Source organism: Humulus lupulus, chromosome 3, assembly GCF_963169125.1.
Source record: "Humulus lupulus chromosome 3, drHumLupu1.1, whole genome shotgun sequence".
NCBI classification, from domain to species: Eukaryota; Viridiplantae; Streptophyta; class Magnoliopsida; order Rosales; family Cannabaceae; genus Humulus; species Humulus lupulus.
Genome location: NC_084795.1, coordinates 163964667 through 163988875, shown reverse-complemented (window position 1 = coordinate 163988875; position 24209 = coordinate 163964667). Strand labels below are relative to the sequence as shown.

The following is a 24209-nucleotide window of genomic DNA, read 5'->3' as shown; positions in this document are numbered from 1 at the left end:
TTCACCTTCTAGGTTACAAATAAGACATTGAATAGGACCATCAACAAAATTTTCTCTGTCCCAAAACTGACTGCAAAGTGATTCCTGAAAAATTTAAAGCAATAAATCCAATCAAAAAACTACGAAGGAAAAGAAAAATGTCAACTTTAATAGAACCACCAATGAAAAATCAACAAAATAATCAATAATTGACCCTGAAAGACAATCATTATGTAGCCAAACCTCTCCCCGATAAACTTTGCAAAGAATATCCAATATCAAATTAAGGGTACTGTCTTCCAGCTACAACATAGACAAAACAGAAAATATTAATATAAATAAAACAAACAACTTGAGGTCATTCAAGATACTTAATCTAATTACCTGAATATTGATCTCATACGATGCAATAAATGCAGAAATAAAAGTTCTCAATACACTTCGATAACCATCAACAGGACCCTAAGGAGACAAACAAATTGAAAAAAGATCACGGACTTGAAACTAATATTAAACTAATAAAGTGAGGAAAAAAAAAAGAATTCGCATAATAGGTGACTAACATAGTTCAACTATTACATAGGAACCTAGATAAACTAAAATAACTTACATCAGACTCATTTAATAAGTCACTCTCGAGGATCTCAAGAAAAGATCTCAAGAAAAAATCTCAAAGATGCAGCTTCAAAAGCTTGACGAACATAGCTAATATGATCAATCTCCTGCATATACAACATTAATTAAATACCGTAACAATATAGTGCAGGGGAGAAAAGAAAAAGCCAAACTGAAATGCATACCATTAGAACATTGTTTTCTTCTTTTCCATGAAGTGATGAAATCAGACAAAGAAACATTGCCCATGTTAGAATTAGTGGGCCTGCTTCCTTAGTTTCAAAAGCATTAAAACTTGACACTATTGCATCCATCTCTTGGACATCAATTAAGGAAAAATGAGAAGAAACCTGCCTGAAGAATAGTGCAAGTGTTTTTCAATAACGAAAGGCAAGGTAAAAATAATAGTGCAAGTGTTTCACAATAATAAGAAAACAAGAAGAATTAGTCTGGCCGTTCTGTTACATACAGGATGCTATTGAAAGTGATTGAACCCTTTAATAACCTGCCAAGAACACCAACAAAACAAACTAGAAAAAAGAACAAACACAAACAAGAAATAATGCCAGAAACAGAAACAAATCACAAACTTTAATGAATGATAGAAACAGTAGTCAAAATAACACCACAATATACATGGTTCAGTGGAATTGGCCTACGTGAGTTTTCATTATGATCAATCTAGAATAATTACAAGGCTTCAATACAAAGAGAAAAGTTCTCAATTTTAGCTTTCTTTGAACAAGCTTCTCACAAGAACTCCAACCTCTATAACTCACTGAACTCTCTCTTTCTCTCTTCTTTTTCTCTTAGTGCTCTATAAATCTGTGTACATAAATAATGATGCAAGGTTCACTTATATACGTGCACCAAAATATGGATATTTTGATTAACAAACAATCACTTTTTCACAGAATAGTTGCAGCTGTGAAATTTGAATTTTTTTTGCATGAACTCAACAAATGTAACTAGTCCAGGACAGAGAAAAAAAGCTAAACTGAGTGTAATGGGATGAGACAAAAACACACTAAAACAAAAACTAATAAGAAAAAACACTTGCCCAAAAAGGAGCAACTCAAACCATATTTTAAACAACTCAAATATTAAGAAACAAAAACTGGGAATAAGAAACTATTATGCAGGCACCACATTACTTCAAAAACATAAAGCATGCATAAAGTACAACATAGTATTACTGTCTCATGAGCAGTCTCCTGAAAGAAACCATCAAAATAACTAATAGAGGCAAAGGATATAGAAAAACTGTTGACAACATAGTATTACTGTCTCTAATTCTCTACTCATACAGTAATAAGAAAGGAAAAAGAAAACCTTTTGGATAGCTAAATTATTTCATCACTGATGTTACATAAGATTATATTTAAAACAATTGATATTTTTTCTAATGGGGAAAAAAGAAATGAGGCATTTCTAACGTGAGGAATATATTTGATGACTGTCATAAAGACTTGGATTGAGCTGAAAATGGAAAGAATCAGTTCCAAGTCAGAAAGTGAATCAATAATATATTTCATAGCAAATGCAATTTAGAAACCTAAAGCTAATTATGATAAAGTGATTAAGCCAATAAATGGAAGCAAACAAATTCTTTTATCATCTAGCTTTCCAATGTTTTTTAATCGAACTAAATTGTTTGAAACTCAAAATTCAGAACAAAAGAAAAGGAAAGGTAACTAGAGTAGCCTTAGAGACAGTCTGACCTCCACACTGTATAAATACAAAGCCATCATCACCAAAAAAAGGTAAAATTAAAAAATAGCAATGCATAACAACATAATTACCACACCAAAACAATAATGCTCCTCAATCAAGAAGAAGAATCTTACTTCATAGATTGCAATTTGTACTATGGATCAAAATTGAAAACAACAGCTAAAAAATTGAAAACAACAGCTAAAAATTCATCTTTTTTTTCCAAATAAATTTCATTAAAGTTACAGTTGAGAACTCTAAGTATTGATTTAATTCTGCATAAGACTCCCCATTTCGTATATCACAGTCAACATGACTAGAGTGCAAATATTTAATCAAATGTACTTTGTACTTTTCACACTTGTGTTTATTTAGACATCACACGAACAAAGATAGCCAGAAATTTATAAAACATACCAGCAACATGAAAATAATGGGTTCAGCGAGGTTTTCCTGCTTTTCAAGTTTTTCAAGTTTCAAGACACGAATGTACAATTCCTCTTGTATCAACTAAACTCCTTAAAGCTTTCTAATGCAATGAAATTCCAGCCAACAAACTAAACTACCAATTCCCAAGATCAAGTTACTAAAAATTGATTAAGACATAAAGTGATGCAACAACTACAGTATATTTTATCTTTTCCATTCTTGCTAAAATAAAATTTTATTTTTGACCAAGGAAAACAAGCTCCAAAAATTCAATTACAACAAAAATAGAAGTAGAAACTCTTCAGTTAGGTAAAATCAAGAAAATTGAAGGAGAAACTATACATGACCCTGAAATTTTCATAGTATTAAAACAAAAGTGACCTTCCAAATTGAAATTCAAGTTATAAATGCTAACCCAAATGCTGAAAAACAAAATCATATTTACAAATTAAAAAATAAGGCTTGCTCTCTAATAAAAAATCAATTCTATTCATACTAGTCTCAAGAATTACATGCTATAAAGTCTATTGTTTACTTGGTAAATTATTTTATTTTAAAAAATAGACCAATCATAAACTAAGCAAAGTGATAGAAGTCAAAGATAAATTAAAGAATAGTATTTACATCAAGTAATATTTGATAGAAATTGTTCTTTTATGCTGTTCAGATCAGAAAGCTAATAGCCCAAAAGATAACATTGTGTTAAACCATCAAAAAACACAAAAGAGAAACAATAAGCTAAGAGATGAACAAAGAGAAAATTCCACTGCCAAACAGAGTATCCGCTATCGCTGAATTCCAAGACCACTAACAATAGAAGTACAAAACTAAAAATTAGCTTATAGGAAAAAAAAAAACAAAAATAGAATAGAGCTTCTTCTATTTTTGTAAGCAATTAGTAGACTGAAGCAAACAAGGTTAAAAAATAGATCCCCACTTTTTAATTATCTTTCATTCCAATACAAAATAGCAAATCAAACTCATAGACACGCTTCAACCATTATCAAATATAACCATTAGAAATAAGTAAGCAATCCAATTCACCAACATGCATTACAGTAGTCATTATGTATAGTAAGTACGCATATGACACCATTAATATGTTTACCAAAAAAGCTCTAGTATGCTTTAAAATAAGTTCTACAAGCAAATAATATAATATCAAGATCCTTAAAAGAAACTAGAAGGCAACACAGAGACAGATGAAGTGAACCAGCAACAAATTTTTAGTAGTCCATATAATATATTCAAGAATTTCATTCTCTACATTTCATGAAATCACCACAAGCATTTAAATTAAAATGTATAAAAACTCAATGGGTAGGACATTCAAAAATCTTTAGGTACAAGAAAACTTGATAAATAATTAACACAAAAAAAAAGACCTTACCTTCAGCATATAGTGAGCAATTTCCTTCACTGTCTTATAGTCACCTTTAGATGTATAACTTGCAGTCAAAGCCTACAAGTAAACAACTCATAAATCAACAGAGACAAATCATGTGCAGACACTGACTATGCAGAGAGAAATTTCAACAGATTTAAAACTAAAGTATCCCTCTATTATTGAGCAGTATGAGCAAAAAAAAAACAATAATAATAAGAAGAACTTTGCCAAAACTAGTGGTCCAAAACAAGGGCAACTCTAGTAGGATCAAAACATTATAGCAAGCAATATAAGTCAAAGAAAGAGATAATACCTGTCCAGATGCACCCATGGCATCAACCAGAAGCGAAACAGCCAACCATACTTGTATGCATATCTGATGAGCAGCCATTGCAACTGGGCCTTGACGAGCAGCCATTGATGTCCCCAAAATTATGGTTGTTAGAACAGCAAGAGTTCTTCCAAGAAGAAAACCACCTATAACATTCCAAAATATATGAAAGAATCAAATAAAAATATAACACCTTAGTTATAACAGGCAAAGAAAAAGGTCAACAAGTCTAAAACAGAGAAACAGGTAATATTTTTGCTAAAGAAAAGTAAACTAAAAAACAGAACATACTATATATCAACTGACTGGTTATGCTTCAGTCAAATTGTAAGACAAGAAAGCATCTTCATACAAAAGAGGGAAGTTCAATAACATAAGGATTATTTTTTATTTTTTAATATTTTAAGAAAAAAATGAAAAACAAAACCAAATTTACCAGATTTTATGTATCCTCCAAATTGTAATGATCCCATCTTTGGAGGCAGTAGTATTGCTCTCTTCTTTAGAAACCATAGCATTAAGAAGGTGACAACATATCTGAAATATAAACATTCAAGCAAGATCTTATGTCAAGAGATTATCACAGCAAAAGCTAAAGAAAATTTGCAATGATAGTCAAAGAACACATACTGAGACACAACTGTGGAAATTGCTGCACCAGTTGCACCCATTTGGAATGAATACATAAGTATGGGAAACAAAATCACAGCTAAAAGATTCCAAATACCTGCATACAGAGCACCACATGAACTGGCATGAAGAGTGGTTCGACTTTGAAGAAATGGAAAAGAACACAAGGACAACAAATTGAAGACATAATATATGATTTTCAATAGTTTTGTCAAATTGAATGGTTTATGAAATCTAAAATACAAATTACACTAAGTAAAATGAAGCAGCTACTTGATGAAATTTCTGTAATGATTTGCAGAAATTACAAGCAAGCAATTCAAATATACCTGAACAAAAATTAGCTTAGAGAGGTGGGACTTTCCTTCAGCTACTCTTTGATACCCTAAAATTCAAATTCAAATAAAAAAAACTTACATTAGAACCAAAGTCAGGTCTAATGAGGTAGAACAAAAGAGATTAAATCAGACAGTAAACTGAAATGAAAATTGAATTGAATCGAAATAGGAGATGAAACTCACTAGATTCAACGACCATGCGATAGGAGAAATCGAAACCGTTCGTTCCAGTAGGCCTTCCATATGTGGATTTTCTCTGCTGCATCTTTTCTTCTTCTTTTTCTCGGCTATGGACAAAGGGCTTTAGCTCAAAAAATTTGCAAAATTTTGGACAGATCCCTAAATTATTATTATTATTATTAAGAAATTTTAAATTACTTCACTATGATCATATAACACAATTCAAGGAAACGAGGGATAGTGATGAATCACAAACAAAATGTCGTAAGGAAAATGAAAAGAACCTTTCATCTTCTCCTCAACAACGTAAGCTTGGTGGTGGCCCGCGAATGGAAGTCGCACTGGGTCGAAGGCACGCAGAGGTGGGCTCGCACCTAGGGTCACTTGGTTCGGGGGTTGGGTTCACGGGTGCCTAAGATTTGGAGCTTGGCTCGAAGAAAAACAGGTGTGAGGATGGTGGTTAGGTGGTCGGAGCTAAGGATGATGGTGGTTATGGGAGTGCGGCTAGGGCGAAGGGAAGAGAGAGACGAGAAGGAGAAGGGGAAAAAAGATATCGGGTAGGCTAGTTTTTTTTTATATTTTATTTCTATTACTTTACCACTTTTCACCTAGTATATATTATAATACATTTTCCAAAAACTTATGATTATGTGTTGTGGAAAGTAGTTTTTGGTGTAGTGACCTCAATACCGAAATCACCCTCTAGCTTACTTCCCAAGTGTTTAGAAAGAATTAGATTTGAAAGCTTTCAACCCCAAAACCCTAGTGTTTCTCTCTAGAACAAATTTAGTAGCTTGGAGGCTCTGAGAAGTGTTTGAATGATGATGCAAATGGCTAAGTGAGGGGTCCTATTTATAGAGTTCAAGGAGTGAAACTAACTTCCATGAAAATGGAGTTTTTTGCTCAACAGATGCCCAGAACTCGGTCAAAATCGCTCAAGAGCAAGTCCAAGTTATTGAGGATTGTTTCTAGCTCGGATTCCACAGATTTTAAAAAATGGCCGAGGGAGCCAATATATCACCCCCTATAGACGATATATCGCCTACCCCATATTCCTGAGCCTTTGTGGTTCCGTTCGTGTGAAGTTGATGTGTTTTCTATATCAATCATAGGCAATATATCAGCCCCTATAGCTGCAATATATTGGCTTACGATGATATATCAAACACATTTTTGCACACTTTCAGCACACTTGAAGTTATTTCAAACCACCTTGACTGAGTAATATGAGATCCTAACAGCTGAGGGAAGGCTCTAGACTTCCTAGATTTATCCTTGATTAATTTATTAATCTAAAATCCTTAAATCCTTAATTAACATACATGTGACAAATGTCATATTCTTAAGTATTCTATCTAAACCTTAGGTTATAATAAATAATATTTCTAGGACTAGGTTTAATAATCAAACCTTATGATATAATTAATATTTCTAAACTATAGGATAAACTTACAAAATCCATAAATAGCTCAATGAGTTTCCAACTAAATCCCGGCTTGAACCAATAACCACGAAAACTAAAATACTACAACACAAGCTACTACTATCTAACTAAGTAAAATTCTGTGATGCTACAAGCCAGTTTAAAATACAATTTTAACCTCAAAACAATCATATAACACCAAATACATCACTTTGATACTAATTAAACCTCTAATTTAAACCACATACATGATTTGGAAGTTTAGGGTTCAAAAATCCATTTTCCCCCAACCTTCCCTACTTTCAGTTTGAATTCCAAACATAAAACAGTTTCTCAATACATTTCTACTACCCACAAATTCATATAACAACCTACAATCACCAATTTTAAAAAATTAAACTAAATCCCAAAAATTCTCAAGAACATGAAGAAGATCCCTTACCTTTCTCTTATGTTTGCTCTCCTATGAAGAAGAACGAGTTGATAGCCCATGGAAATCTACTCCTAAGCTTGCAATTCTCCTAGTACCCTTGGATGTTTGAAGAATTATGTAACTTGGTCATGGGTATTTGATGAGAGGAGAGAAAAAAGAACTAAGTACGAAGAAGGAGAAGAAGAGGATAACGTGAAGTTGAGAAATGAGAGGGTAATGATCATCTTTTCCTATCTATCTCACCAAATGACTAAAATACCCCTCCCATTTATCTATCCCTTTAAATACACACATTAATCTTTAATTACTCAACTAATGCCCCACCAACATAAAAGTTCTATTAACTAATTGTCTTCCACCAATATCCATAAATTAAGAAAATTCCAATAATACCCGTAGGCTCGACCCGAACTGGGTATTTTTCCCATTGTGTCATTTTCGCTATTATAGCTTGAAAGGACCCACTCTTGCTGAAAATAACATATATCCACATAATAATGTGGTCACAATGCACATAGCACATAAAATTTATAAGTCAAAATTACAAAAATGTCCCTCATCAAAAATGGGTCTTTAAACACATTTAATACACATAATTAGACATATTCAATTATATAATAATATAATTAACAATAAGAATGCTATTTATTGTACTTAACCTCATTAGGAGTTTTGGACGCTACATGTCTCTTCTTGTTCAAGGCTTCAAATATTGCCTCTTGGGTTGCTGCTTGGATTTTATGCATTGTAACAAACTGCTTCTGCATTTGACCCACAAATTCTTTCAGCAGTTCAATGTCAAGAGTAAGAACTTCTCCCAAGTCCACATGAGGCTCATCATGACCAAGTAATTCATGTGGAGGTAGATTTCTAGTTAGTGGAACCTACTGGCTAGGATGCAAAGGAGGGAACTAACTGCTTAAAGGGCGGTCATGTGGTCCAGTGGTTTGGTTTCCCCCTTGAGGTTCTTGGCTTAGCTTCTTGTGGTTATAGCAATTGTTTTTTTTAATTAAATTAATCTTCAAGGAATTAGCTTCTTGAGTTCAACTTTCAATGATAGCACCAAGATGTTGACCACCGATTTGGTCAACTAGACAGATTCAAATGTAAAGCAATAATAAATGATAAAGAGTTGCTTTTAGATAAACGACGCAATAATTTTACAGTGGTTTGGCCTCAAGAGTTTGTAATGACTTACATCCACTGACACTTTTATTAATCACGAAGATCTCAAACTCATGATCAAAAGAACAAAATTTAACTAAGTTTCTTAAGCCTGAGAAAGAATACAATTTGGCAGAATTTCTATGAGTAAAGTACGCATGAAAAATAATGACTGTGAGATGCCTCTATTTATAAAGTCTTTATTCGGTCATGGGCCATACAAGCATGAAATGGGCCCTACACGTATAATGCAGATTTTTTAGAGCTAAACATATGATAAAAGAATATAAAAAATATATTCATGTTATAGTTACATAAATATCTCAAAAAATTTAGGTCACTTTGGTCGTTCAAACTACTTCTTCGAGGAGCTCACACATTTTGCTTGTCTTTGACCAGCAATCTTTTGATCAATAAATCTTCATCTCCATCAGCTAAACCCAAAGAACATATCTTTTAATTATCTGGTCAATAAAATTTATGTATTTTGTCTCCACATGTCATTTTTCCTTGCCACTTCACCATATATATTTTTTTTGGATAAACACCAGCATTGGTCAAAAACTTCATTGTCAAATGCCATATCGATCAGAATAGGCCTTTCAATTACAACATTGTAGGCAGATGTGCAGTCTACCACAATGAAAGTGCCCATGATCGTTTCATTTGTCGGTGCATCTCCAGCTTTAATGGGAAGCTTGATCGATCCAGATGAAACGAGACCCTCTCTTGTAAATTTATAAATAGTTTGTGTACAAGGCTTAAGGTCTCAAATAGAAACCTTCATCCTTTCAAGTGATAATTTCTATAGTATGTTTACTGAGCTTCCTATGTCGACCAATACTCGTTTGACCATCATATTTGTGACCTGAACATTTACGATGAGAGGATCATTATGTGGGAACTTGACATGTTTAACATCCTACTTGGTAAAAGTTATTCCTTCTATTTTGTACTGAGGTAATTTGGGAGGTCGCTCCTCGACTGCTAACTTATTGGTTTCTTGTTTGTGATGTAGCGTTCGGGCATATTTTTCTCCTGCTTTGCTATTGTCGTTGGCCAAATGAGGCCCTCCACAAATAGTATCAAAGGTGCCAGCTATGGGCGCTGGTTGTAATAAAGATGATATTTGACATCGTTAGCCTTGATCGTTACCTCCTGTTGCTGCCAATTGCCTATTAGGTCCATTGTGGACATATTGTTTTAGATGCCCTCGTCGCATAAGAAACTCGATATCATCTTTTAGATGGTTGCACTTGTTCGTGTCATGTCCATAGTCGTTATGGATTCTACATAATTTATTCATATTCCTTTTGCTTAGCTCTTTTCGAATAGGATCTGGCTTCCTGAAATTAATAATGTTATGGGTGGCCATGTATACATCTACTTGTGATTCTATCAAGGTGGTGCAATTGGTAAACCACAGCTCATATTTGTTTGGTTTTGATCGTTTGTTGTCATTGTTGTTCGAACCATTGTTTCCTCTCTTTCCTCTGTCTTGGAATTTTTTTTTCCCATTTCCACTATTATTATTTGTATTATGTGATTCACTCCCCCTTTGTTACCATCTTTATTTCCAATAGTTGAAGTGCTTGCATTCTCGACTCTCCCTCCCTGGTCAACCTTATGAAGAACTTCTTTAAGTTTTATGTATTTTTCTACTCGATCCAAAAAATTTTGCGAAGAGTACATGAGCATTCTATGTATACTATCCCTTAGTGGACTTCGAACTTTTATCCCGACCATAATGATCATCATTTCTTGCTATTTTTGCTCGAGCATACTCTCTCATAAACCTCTACATGTAATCTTTCAAAAGTTCATCTTCTCCTTGCTTAATATTGACCAGGTGATTAGGCTCGGTGGGATGTATTCGAGCAACACAGAATTGGGCATAGAAGGATTTTCACAAACATGTCCCAAGAAGTTATTGAGCATAGTTGAAATTTAAAATACCATTCTTGGGCAAAATCAGAAAGTGTGGCTAGAAAAATTCTACAACTAGAATCCTCTATAACCTTCTATTTTTTCTATTTGTACTTCAAATTTATTAACATGGGTGACTAGATCCTCTTTTCTAGTGTATCCAGGTAAGACTGTCATCTTCAATTCTTGCTGGTATTTCTGCAACATTGACTCTTTTTGAAAAAGGAATCCTTTTTCGTCGCTCGATGTTTATAGCAGTTGGTTATTTTCGCTCAACTAAGATTTTGACCATTTGATTCATGGCATCAAGTTGAGCTTGAATTGCTGGTGAGATTATGGCATCATCTTGAGGTACTATTGGAATTGTTATATTGCCATTTAGTTGCTCAATGATTAGTAGGGGTACCAGAGGGATAGTTGAACCGCCTTCTTCGACCAGTCTCTCTCTGCGTTGATCCAGAATATTTCTCAGATTGTCCCCTCTATTAGGTACAACTACTCCTAGTCAGCTAAACACATTAGTGCTCCTTGGTCATCCTCTTGCATATTGACTATCTGGTAGGTTATTCATTGGTAGAGGATGTTAAGGATTTTGGCAATTGTATCTAGGAGGCATGTATGGAGGGTTTGGTCAACATTCTCTTGTTCATTGGTTGTTGTTGTAATACTAACTGTATTTTTTCATCATCCCATGACCATCTTGTATGGTGGTCATCTTCCTCTATGCCGACGATTTCTGGCTTGACTGTTATCTACTTCGTCATCAACTAAACCATCCTTAAGTATGGAGGGTGGCTCTGGTTTATATGCACAATTTCCTAGGTTGGGGGTTCCAGTAGGTTGGTTTTCACGAGGCAATCCTTGATCGTGATGTCTTTGTGGATTTTGTCGACTAGAACCTGTGGCTGATCTCAAATCGTCAAGGTGTGCCTTTTCTGGATTTGGAGGTACATTATCATCATGAGCAAGAAAAATATGCTAGTCAAGCAACAAATTCCACGGTTCCCTTGGTAGTTGATTAAATCTATAGGAATGATGGTTTCTACTCCTTTGTGGTTGCTGAAGTGGAATGTCATCTCTTTTGGTTTAGTCGTTAACCCTACCATAATGTGGTCGACAATCCTCTATTTGTTGGCTAGGATTTTGGGGAATCGTCTATTACAGACTTTGTTGAATAAGAGGTGATGGTGATTTAAATCCTCCTCGTTGAACCAATTGTAGAGCCGCTTAAAGAGCCACAGTAGCTTCTCGACATCTGCTCTTGTTGTTTGGCCAAGGCTTCAACTACAGTCGTCTGTGTGACTTCTTGAGTGGCCTAAATATTAGCCACTTCATCTTGCATCAGGCCCATAGCCTCACACTTCTGCTCAACTTCTTGAGTGGTTCCTTCTCCTAGATCCATCCTAGGCTCGGTGTTAGGGTCGATAGGACCTCGAGGGGGTATTGGTAGTATAACTTGACTTCTTGTGGTTTGTTGGTGCTTTTTCCCTGAGCCATTGTGGATTAAGATGAATAAAGATGAAAAAGTATTCTTGAGTTTAGCTCTTAATGAAAGCAACAAACTGTTGACCACAAATTTAGCCAACGACACTAGGTCAAGAAAACAATATGAAGTATTGACTTTATCTAAATTAATAAAAAACACATAAAATTTATAGTGGTTCAGCCCCAGGAATTAGTAATGACCTACATCCACTTGCACTTTTATTAAATATGTGAGTCTTAAACTAAAGATCAGACGAACTGGAATCAAATGAGTTTCTCAGGTCTGAGAGAGAATACAAATAATATGAATTTAAGTAATATAGAGTGCTTAGAAAAATGTGGAACACTAAGTATTGTATTTATAGGCTTAATGATCTTACATAATGGATCTTGGGCTTTGAATGCCTTGCTTATCATGCAATATGCATTAAATGACTACAAATACATTTAAAAATAGATATTTTCAAAATAAGCTTCTCAAGATATTTATCTTAGCGTTCATACTCGACTAGCTACATGTTACTCGAACATATGCCCTTTTAACGACTAGTCTTGTTATTTTTGCAATTCACTTGTTGCACATTTACTTCTTCTGGTCTTAATCGTCGTTATCTTCGACTAGAGTTGTTGTTTCAAATTTCTATTCACCAATAAAGTGCCACGTCAACAAGCTATTTTTTTGGGGGATAACACCTACCGTGTTATGGTTGATGACAAAGAAATGATTTGAGATATGTGTATGCAATACTTGTTGACTTAAGGATGTCTTAAGTGTATTGTTGAATTATTATTGATGAACTATGATATGATATGATATGATAATGTTAAGGTAAGTTGAGAGCATTATGATTTCATGCTTTGATGTATTATATGTTGTATGTTTTGCTTCCTTACTAGGCTTTATTACTCATTCAATTACTCTGTGTGCAAGTAAGAATAAGGTTCAGTGTCTCGACGCTGAGGGGCTATAAGGGATTCTGTCTGAATTTTCATATTGTGATTAACAAACTTGTAGGGTTGGCGCAGTTTCTAAGTCTTCCGCAATGAGCAATTATTATTATTGTAATAAGTTTATTTTACTTTTTTTCCCACTTATTAGATGACTTGATCATGAAGACTCACTCTTTTATAAGTTAAACTACATTATTTTTGTTTTTAAATATTTGGGATCCCAAGAAAAGGCATTAATATTTTATTTAATCTTTAATACTGTTCAGTATTCATTCATGTTTTCAAAGTAAACCTTTAACGACCATTTTAAAAATGTTTACTTTCCTAAGAGCATTGACCACTAGAAAACATTGCCATTTTCTAGTGAGTCAACAAAGTAAGAAAATTGGGTCATTACAATTTGGTATCAGAACCTATGTTATTTAGGCTCTTGGAGACCCTCATAGTATGCATATAAAGATCGAGAAAAGCCTCAACACTTCGCACTGTAAGTTGGTTCTTTTCCACTAGTATTTTGGGTTAAGGCTAACCCTTATGTTTAGCAGAATTCCATGGTAATTACCAAGAGAACGGTTAGGTATGGTAGAGGACAAGGTGCTTAGGAAGCCATAGCATATTGGATAGAATTGATTAGAGGGCATGAAAATGGATCTTGAGAGAGAGTATGATGATTTTGTGAGACTGATTAGACATATTATGGCGGTAACTATGCCATTCAAGAGGTAGTTTTGGCAAGAAGATTTACGTAAGTTCCATGAGTGTTTTTGAGGTGTTTATGGCTACCATAACATGTTAAAGTGCTAGGTATGCCTTAAACCAAGCATGGAGTAAGGTCATTAAGATAAATAATTTAAAGAATATAAAAAAAAAAAGGTTAGGGGAAAAAGTCTTAACAATAGCAAGAAAATAAGGCTTGAGGATACCCTGATGTTACCTAGGCAAACAACTTATCGTTAACCCTCTGGACTTAAAATAGAATATGAGGATACTTTTTTTGTCTATGTACTTATAACATAGATTGAGGGGAGTGGACCTAGAGGAGGTTAGAGTGCCAAGGACTAGATAGAGTCCATAAGAAACAAAGGTACCTGTCTCTGTTAGTTATCTATATGTTTTTCTATTTCATGTATCATGTGAGCGATAGATCATTATTAAATATGTTATTTCAACATGTTTTATGTATTACTAAAACAACATATGGATGTTTTGTTAATGAAATGATGCTAGTTTAATTCTCTATGGATCTGCCTATGTTGTTTTCTCTAATTTATATTATTTAGAACTGTTAGATATATTTCTAGTAGATGTAGTAATTTTGTTTCATTTGTAGATTGATCATTTTGGTTCATAGGACTCCGTATGACTATTCATGCCTTCGAGAAGGTCAGCACACCGAAATGGAAACAATGCCCAAGTGTAAGGGAACACAACTAGGGGAAATGCTATGAATAACGAAACCCTACTCGAAATCAATCGAGCTTAATTTGAAGAGATTGCTCATTTGCAAAAAGTCTTCACTCATACTCTAAGAGTAGGAACGCCACTTACTTAGGGAATGGAGAACGTTGTGCTACAATCAACAGTTCACTAAGAACCATGTATAGAAATTTCAAGAAACAGCACGCTCTGGTATTCGAGGGAAGTGTGGACCTTATGGAAGTAGAATAATGGATGAGCTCTATCAAATTCATCTCCAAACTGATACAACTGGATGAAGGGGGTCAAATTTGGTGGGGTAATGTGAAACAGACTCAGAATGTCAGTATGATCACTTGGGCAGAATTTCAGCAAGTCTTCAATGAGAGATTCTATAAAGAGACAATTCAAGCTTTCAAGGTTGAGGAGTTCATAAAATTGGTGTAAGGAAGCACGGTGTCACGGGCCGGCTATTTGGGAACTCCAACTAGACGGAACGTGCGGCACTTGCAGACTCTTCAAGCTAGCAAGTCAGCCTACAACACACACCTACAGGCAAACAAACTTAGTGTTTAGCCACATACACATCTCGGACATGCAACGGGCGATAACGAAGTATGAGCAAGCACAAAGCAAGTCATTCCTAGGAATGTCCACACCACACAAAGCACACAACAAGGCAAGTGGCACACAATGGCCCAACGAAGGTAACAAACAAGTAATACATAAGCAACAAGGAAGCACACAGGGACAAGTATGGATAAATGTTATTTCATTAATATATAGCCTTGATAGGGCAAGGGAGTACACAGCTTTGGCCCCTATCTGCTGATGGCCATGGTGCTTCCCTAAGTCACCAGGTCACCTCCCCCTAAGGAGCCTTCTAGGGAAATAAAGTCTTCCCAGGAACATATATGATTTTTGTCTGGGAGACATATGCAATATTACAAAACTGCCACTACCCTATCCCATGAGGTTGCTTGGTGCAAGACTTGACTAATGATCAAGCACCAAGGCATGCTCATTACAAAATGGCCCCATGTGGGTGTGCCAAAGGGGCAGCACACCACACTCTCCCCCACTTAATCTTTCGGCGCCCTCGACGAAGTAGCTTGTAGATCTTCAATCTTCTGCGTGAGCTTCTTCAAGTCTTCCGCCCTTTCCCAGCTGATTTCGTCATCAGCGAGCCCCTTCCATTTTACCAGATATTCTTTATGCTTTTTACGGTCAGTTGTGACCGTTCTTTCCGTCAGGATTTCTTCAGGTTGACGCTTGCTCCTTGGCTGAACACTGACTCCTCCTCTGGTTGACTGGTTGCGCTTTGGATTGGCTGGATCTTCATGATACGGCTTCAAGTTGCTTACGTGAAGGACCGGGTGTATCTTCATCCAAGCGGGTAGGTCGACTTTGTATGAAGTTAGGCCAACTTTTGAGATGAATGAGACTGGACCCTCGTACTTGCGAACGAGTCTGATGTCTTTGTCCCCTCGGAATCTCAACTGTTCGGGCCGCAGCTTGATTAACACTAAGTCACCTGCTTTGAACTCCAGTGGTCTGCGCTTCTGATCTGCCCACTTCTTCATTCTTCTTGAGGCTTTCTCTAGATAAGCTCGGGCAATCTCTGTTGTCTTCTTCCAGTCGTTTGTGAAGTGAAAGGCTCGCGGGTTCCGACCGCGATATTCGTCCACTGTGTGGGGTAACAGTGGTTGCTGTCCATTAACAACTTCAAAAGGGCTCTTATTCGATGAAGAACTCTTTTGAGAGTTGAAACAAAATTGAGCTACATCGAGTAGTTGCGGTCAATTCTTCTGATTGGCATTGACAAAGTGGCGCAAGTACTCCTCCAACATCCCGTTGAATCTTTCTGTCTGCCCATCTGTCTGTGGATGGTAGCTCGAGGAGATATTCAGTTGTGACCCCAAGAGATTGAATAATTCGGACCAAAACGTCCCCGTGAATCTTCCATCTCGGTCACTGACGATGTTCTGGGGCACTCCCCAATCTTTGACAATATGTTTGAAAATTGTCTGGCTGTCTCTTCTGCCGAACAGTACTTTGACACTGGGATGAATGTTGCATACTTCGAGAATCTATCCATGACCACCAAGATCGCACTTAAATCTCCTGTCTTCGGAAGACTGGTGATAAAGTCAAGCGACACTCTCTCCCACGGTCGGCTTGGGACTCGCAAGGGCTCCAACAACCCAAGTGTCTTGTTCCTATCGACCTTGTCTTGCTGGCAGACCAGACAGGTCTTGGTGTACTCCACTACATCGTCTCACATTTGTGGCCAGTAGTATCCCTGCTTCAAGAGGGCATGGGTTCTCTGCCACCCTGGATGACCTGCCCACAGAGTGTCATGACACTCGCTTAGTAATGTCCTTCGAAAATCTCCAGCATTTGGAACATACAAGCGCCCCCCTTTAGCCCACAGAAGATCATCCTCCACCCAGAACTGGCGAGTCTTGCCTTCTTTTACGAGCTTCAGGATGGTCCTGACAACTGGGTCTTTCTCCAGGTTTTCTTTAATGCGTTCCTTGAGTGGAGTGTTCACCACGCTAGCCGATAAACTAGCCATGATCTTTAGAGTCGACAACTCCTCTTTGCGACTCAAGGCGTCAGCTGCCTGGTTCAAGCGTCCTGCCCTGTGCTCAAAACAGAAGTCGAATTCTGCCACAAACTCCTGCCATCGAGCCTGCTTAGGGGTCAGCTTCGGCTGAGTAAGGAAATGACTCACAGCTGCATTATCCGTCTTCACCACGAACTTTGACCCCAGCAAGTAATGCCTCCACACTCGCAAGCAATGTATAACTGCGAGGAGCTCCTTCTCCTGGGCAGTATACCTCCTCTCAGCTTCAGACAGCTTGCGACTTTCGTATGCGACCGGGTGGTCCTCTTGTACTAGTACCCCTCCCAGAGCATAATCTGATGCATCTGTCTGTACTTCGAAGGGCTTGCTAATAGTTGGCAAGGCAAGAACAGGATCCTTCATCATGGCTTCTTTCAAACTCCTGAATGCTTCAGCACACTTGTCAGTACACGCCCAAATCACACCCTTTTTCAGAAGCTCGGTCAAGGGTGTCGCCCTTCTTGAGTAGTCGTCCACAAATCGTCTATAGTAGTTGGCTAGGCCCAAGAAGGAGCGGAGTTCTTTCACGTTTTTGGGGGCTTTCCATTCCTGGATTGCCCTCACCTTCTCCAGATCCATACGAATACGGCCACGTTCCACTACGTGGCCTAAGAACTTGATGCTCTCTTGTGCAAACGAGCATTTATCTCACTTCACATATAGCTGGTTCTCTCTCAACTTCTGAAACACTTGAGCCAAGTGTTCTTGATGTTCTTCTATCATGGCGCTATAAACTACGATGTCATCCAAGTACACTACCACGAACTTATCTAGATACTCGTGGAATACTTGGTTCATTAGTGTACAGAAGGTAGCAGGTGCATTTGTCAACCCAAGCGGCATTACTCGAAACTCAAATGCTCTGTATCGAGTAACACACGTAGTCTTTGGTTCATCCCCATCTGCAATCCTCACCTGATAGTAGCCCGATCTCAAGTCCAACTTGGTGAAGTATTTGGCTCCACTTAGCTGGTCGAACAAATCAGCGATCAGAGGAATGGGGTATGTCTTGCGAACTGTCACCTTATTGAGAGCCCTATAGTCGATGCACAGTCTCAAGCTCTCATCATGCTTCTTCTGGAATAGCACCGGTGCGCCATATGGCGCCTTCGACGGTCTGATGAAGCCTGCCTCCAATAGCTCTTTTAATTGCTTCCTCAATTCTTCTAGCTCAGGGGGTGCCATTCTGTATGGCGCTTTTGTTGGAGGTTTCGCTCCGGGCACCAGCTCTATCTGGTGATCAATCCCCCTCTTTGGTGGCAAAGCTTTGGGGAGTTTATCTGGCATCACATCCCCATACACCTTTAAGACCCTCGTAATTTCTAGTGGAACAATTTCTTCCACTACTTCTTCGAACACGGTGGGTGCAGCTACATAAGTGGGCTCCTGCTTCCTCACACCCTTCTTGAACTGTAAAGTTGATAGAAGCTTCACAGCAGGGGGTGGTTTCACCTTTGCAGGTACCATTGAAGGAGTCTCTCCCATTATGAGTAAGCTTCCAGTGGCAGGAATTGGAATGGCACCTTTCTCGGTTAGAAAGTCCATTCCCAAAACTACATCGAAGTCATCCATATGGATGACCACCAAATCAGTCTGCCCTTCCCACGTGTCGATTTTCACTTTTACCCCTTTAGCCACGCCAGTTGTGGCCAAGGCTTTGGAGTTGACCGCTTTCATGCGGCCTGCATCTTTCTCCAGCTTTAGTCCCAGTCGCTTTGCTTCGAGTTCAGAGATGAAGTTGTCGGTGGCGCCACTATCGATCATCACGCTCTTGGCAGGCTTGCCATTGATAGCGGCATCCACGAGCATTAGCCCTTTCCCCAGGGTCTTCTTCCCTTTCTCGCCATGCTTCTTGAGAGCATTCAACAGGCGGACAGCGCCCATGTGCGCGTACTCTTCTTCTTCCTCTTCTCCTTCGCCCTGTTGTTCTTGGCCGATGAGGGCATTAAGCTTGCCCCAGAATTGGAAAACTGCCGACTTGTGTGGGCCTTTGCAAATCCAACAAGCTAGCGGCTTCTTCCCTGCAGCAGCATCTGTTCCACTGGAAGAATTGGACTCAGTTGTCCTCTTCTCTCCCCCACTCTTACCCTGCCAAGACTTCCCAGACTTCTTACTCCCGGCGCTACTTGAGCTGGCTGGAGGAGTAGCCCTTTTTCGGCAGGCTGCTCTCCGGAGTGTAGTCTGTTAAGCGTTCTGCAGCAGCTTGAGCGGTGGCCAGATCAGACACCCGCTGTCTTTGAAGTTCTTGCTTGGCCCACGGTTTCAATCCCTCGAGGAAGCAGAAGAGCCTATCCACTTCGGACATGTCTTTTATATCGAGCATCAGTCCCGAAAATCTCTTTACATATTCTCGGACTGTCCCGACTTGTTTAAGCTCTCTTAACTGGCGACGAGCTATGTAAGCTACATTTTCTGGCATAAATTGCGTCTTTAATTCCCTCTTCAGGTTTGCCCAAGATATGATGGTACACCTGCCATTCTCTATGTCATCATACTTGGTCCTCCACCACACCTTGGCATCCCCCGACAAATACATGGTAGCCATGGCAACCTTTCCATCTTCCGAATCGGCCCGCACGACTCTAAAGTAATGTTCCATGTCAAAGAGGAAATTCTCCAAATCCTTTGCGTCTCTGGCCCCATTATAGGGCCTCGGCTCGGGTACTTTGGCTCGGCCATATTCCATACCTATCGGCCCTGTTACAAGGGCATTCCCAACCGCTCGCATGGTCAAGTTTACCTTGGCAGATAGCTCAGCCATTTCTTCTCTGAGCACACCGACTGCCTCCCTGCAATCTTTTGTCGCGTCATTTATGGAAACTTCTTGTTCCTTTAGCATGCGCTCCACTGCCGCGATGCTCTCTTCCCACCGAGGGGAAACAGAAGTACTTGTTGGAGTGTTTCTATTCTCCAACGCGATAATTCTGGATAGAAGAACATCATTCTCCTTTTCCAACGCAGCTATGCGATTGTTTGCATCAGACGATCCCGAGTCCTGACTTGCAGAGGAAAGATCCCTGACCCTCTCGTCCAGGCCATCTAGTTCCCCTACTCGCTTCTCAAGAGCTTCGATCCTCTGAGTGTTGCTCACCATAGTGTGTTTTTGCCAAGCGCTTTCTAACTTGGCTCTGATACCAACTGTCACGGGCTGGCTATTTGGGAACTCCAACTAGACGGAACGTGCGGCACTTGCAGACTCTTCAAGCTAGCAAGTCAGCCTACAACACACACCTACAGGAAAACAAACTCAGCAGTTAGCCACATACACATCTCTGACATGCAACGGGTGATAACGAAGTATGAGCAAGCACAAAGCAAGTCATTCCTAGGAACGTCCACACCACACAAAGCACACAACAAGGCAAGTGGCACACAATGGCCCAACGTAGGTAACAAACAAGTAATACATAAGCAACAAGGAAGCACACAGGGACAAGTATGGATAAATGTTATTTCATTAATATATAGCCTTGATAGGGCAAGGGAGTACACAGCTTTGGCCCCTATCTGCTGATGGCCATGGTGCTTCCCTAAGTCACCAGGTCACCTCCCCCTAAGGAGCCTTCTAGGGAAATAAAGTCTTTCGAGGAACATATATGATTTTTGTCTGGGAGACATATGCAATATTACAAAACTGCCACTACCCTATCCCATGAGGTTGCTTGGTGCAAGACTTGACTAATGATCAAGCACCAAGGCATGCTCATTACAAAATGGCCCCATGTGGGTGTGCCAAAGGGGCAGCACGCCACACACGGCAGGGGTAGAGTATGCTCAACAGTTTGATAAACTGGTTAAGTTTTGTAAAACGCCCTAGTCTAATACTTTGTAAAACATTTGCATGCACATAAGTTTACAAAAGAAAAGCCACTTATTATAAAAAAGTCCCAATGGGGCCTTGCTAAAACATGCAAGTTGGGCCCAATAGTTTAAAAGAAAAATAATAGTTTTCATGCAATGTTTTAAAAATAATTAAGGTTCAAATCCCACTGATAAGTTCTGAAAGTTAAAAATAAATATAAGATTATTCTATAGAAAATGGCGTTTAATTAATCGCTGCTCATCCATAGGATGCCCCCACGCCATACACACCCCAACGATAGAACTCCCCACATCACCACGCGTGCCAAAGAGAAAACCTATTTGCTACCTGGAAGGGAAAGTAAGGGGGTGAGCTAAGAGCCCAGTAAGGAAGTACAAATAACATACAAGTAAAACACAAAAAAACATATTCATATTCATACATCGTCATACATCATAAGAATCATTATCGTAACCATGCACATAATCATCATAACACAACATCATATACATAGTCATCATAAACATGACATCATGTCATAAACATCACATCCTTTTGAACATGGCCCGTTAACTTGTCCATGTCACATCTTAGGTAAACAGGATCTCTGGTCCTTGAATAACCTCGGTGCATCTTCCCTATAAGTTACGTCTTCTTATCCTTAGTAACTCGAGTTACGTCTTCACATCCTTAGTAACCCCTTTTTGTTGAGTCACGTTAATCACGCTAACAATTGTTTCATAACATACAATCCAGTCATATCAACACAAAATAACATTTCATAATTCATATCGCAAAAGAATCACCATTCATAACATTCTTATTCATACAAGCCAACCTTACCATTCACAGTATAAACAATCAAAATTTCTATCTAACTTCCTTACCTTAGGTCCAAGCAAAGCATAACTGACAAACTTCACAATGAGCCTATACAATAACTGTAACGCCCTGGATAGCCAAGACCGCTACACTGTGTACTTATAAAGGTACAAGACTTGCTAATCAAGTCATTAATTTAAAAACGTGTCACTAAACATGTATGAGCTAGGGTTAAAAAAAAGGTTTTGGTCTCGAAAGTTTCATTTCATATAATTAAGCAGTTATATACATGGGATCCCAAAAGAAACAGAGGTTAAAAGTTGGATTATAGACTCCCAAAAATACAGACAACTATCAGCCATACTAAGGCAAAATGAACAATTTCTGGGTCTCGCGTCCCTGCCTAAACCTCAACCATGGCGGCTGAGCAACTGGCCATGTACATTCTGCTCGTAGAGCTCTCCAAATCAAGGTTGATCAAGTTTGCCCTTGCCTTTACCAGCACCATGTAGCACCCGTGAGCTAAGGCCCAGCAAGAAACACATGATGTGCAACACAATAATAATAACAGATAGTAAATTTACTAAGCATGAACTCTCATCAAGTAATCCACATTAATCATTCAACATATATTCAGAATCATGGATGCAATCAAACACTTATAACATTCATATCACATAATAATCAGGGCTGACAACTTAGGATGCACCCTTTGTTTATCCCACTGACTTCGGTCCGCTTAAACTGAGCTCAGTGCATATTAAGCTGTCCTCGGCTACCAGTGGCCAAGTCGCGCCCTGTACGCTAGTGTAACCCTTGGCACCCATAGGCCGTTGGTTCACTAATTGGCTTGCATGGCATAATACCATCCTTTCAAGCATACACAATAGGGAACCCTTAGTCCCATTACAGATATTCAACCAGGTGCAGTTTTCTTACCTTTGATCTTTGCGGTTACTGATTACGAGCAACACTCTTCAAGCACGATTCGTTCCCGAGCCCTAGCTCTTACCACCTAGTCACAACCAAGATATTGGGTTCCATTAATATTCAAATAAGGGTTTCTGGATACAAAACTAACTTCCAGGAAATCAAATCCCTCCAAGCACGGTGGTGAAATAGATCCCGAGCACACTAGGCTTGATTCCATGCTTAAAAACCCTAAACGTTCAAGTATGCATCTAAGGGCTGCGGCCCTTGAAGCCTAGCCGCGACCCTAACCTCAAAAAAGAACCAAGGGCATGCCTGAAAGAAGACACGCGCCGTGGCCCTTGCTTTGGGCGCTCACCCTTGGCTGAGCCCTTCTGGCTCATCTTCATCCTAGGGCCGCAGCGCTCTAGAACAGAGTTGCGACCCTTCCCTTCGTGCCCAGAAAACCCACCATTTCCAACATCTAAACCTCATCTAAGGCCATCCCAAAGCTTCCCAATTCAAAACCCTTTAATCACAACACTTTTATCATGATTCTAATAACACATCCCAAGAGAAATCCAGCTCAAAAACCTACTAGAATCCCATTTTCAATTTCTGAAACTCAAGAACTTCAAGCACTAAATCCAACCATACAAACTCAGATTGAAACCTCTAAATCATGAATTGAAGCTTACCTCTTCTGTTGAACCAGTTCTCCAAGCAAAATCCAAGCTAATTCCCAAGCTTTCCACCTTAATTCTGCCCTTAAACATCAAAATCACAATTACCTCAATACCCAGCCAAAACTCAGAATTTCTAACCACATAGAAGGGAATTCAATGCTTACCTTACTACTGATTAAGTTTCCTGGTTGATTCTTGAGCTAAGCCTCTAAATCACCCTTTCAATCCACTGAATTCTAGCTCAAATCCTCCAAATTCCTCTGTTTTCTTCTTGTGTTTTCCTTGGGAGAGAATACAGAGACAAGGCTGAGAATAAAGGGTCGGTCTAATTTCTTTCTACTGTTTTCTATCTCTTTATAAGTCTATCCTTTATCACTTAGGTCAAACCCGAGACTCGGGGTGCAGGAAACGTCCCCGAGGGCAAAACGATAATTTTTCCCAATATTCCCGCCTAGACTTCCTAACCTTAAATATATCTCCATATATTTATTTTCATAACCCGATAGTCTAAATAACTACCCGATACCCTAAATACCCCTGACTTATCCAAAGTCTACCATTAAGCCCCGTTGTGACTTTTCCCGCTATCTAGCCCTAGGATCGCCTCGAGTCGTGCTCAGCAGACCTACCCACATAATAATGTGGTTCTCACAATATCATATATATATTACATTATCACCAATATAATCATACAAGAATTTTAATCATACAATTATGCATTTAAATCAATAAAGTCATTCAAATCACATTTAACCCAGTAATGCCCTCCCGGCACACTAATCAAGGCCCTTAAGCCTCATTAGCGAATTTGGGGTCGTTACAATGACCAAATAGCATCATTTAGCATCACATAAGACTCTATTGTGTCCACTCATATATCCCATGTGAGCATGGGTCATGCGCACATGGTGAAAACTACTCATTATTCACAAAATAGATAAATACACATAAAATCACCAAA

The 24209-nt window shown here is 38.6% G+C and overlaps 1 long non-coding RNA gene across 1 annotated transcript; it reads right to left on the bottom strand.

The window, feature by feature from the left end:
• Positions 1-363: 363 nt before the first annotated feature.
• LOC133821433 (uncharacterized) lies at positions 364-964 on the bottom strand. The gene is made up of 3 exons (XR_009887570.1): positions 780-964; positions 590-701; positions 364-441 (listed from the first exon to the last, which is right to left on the bottom strand). It is a non-coding gene; the product is annotated as an uncharacterized LOC133821433 (long non-coding RNA).
• Positions 965-24209: the final 23245 nt, after the last annotated feature.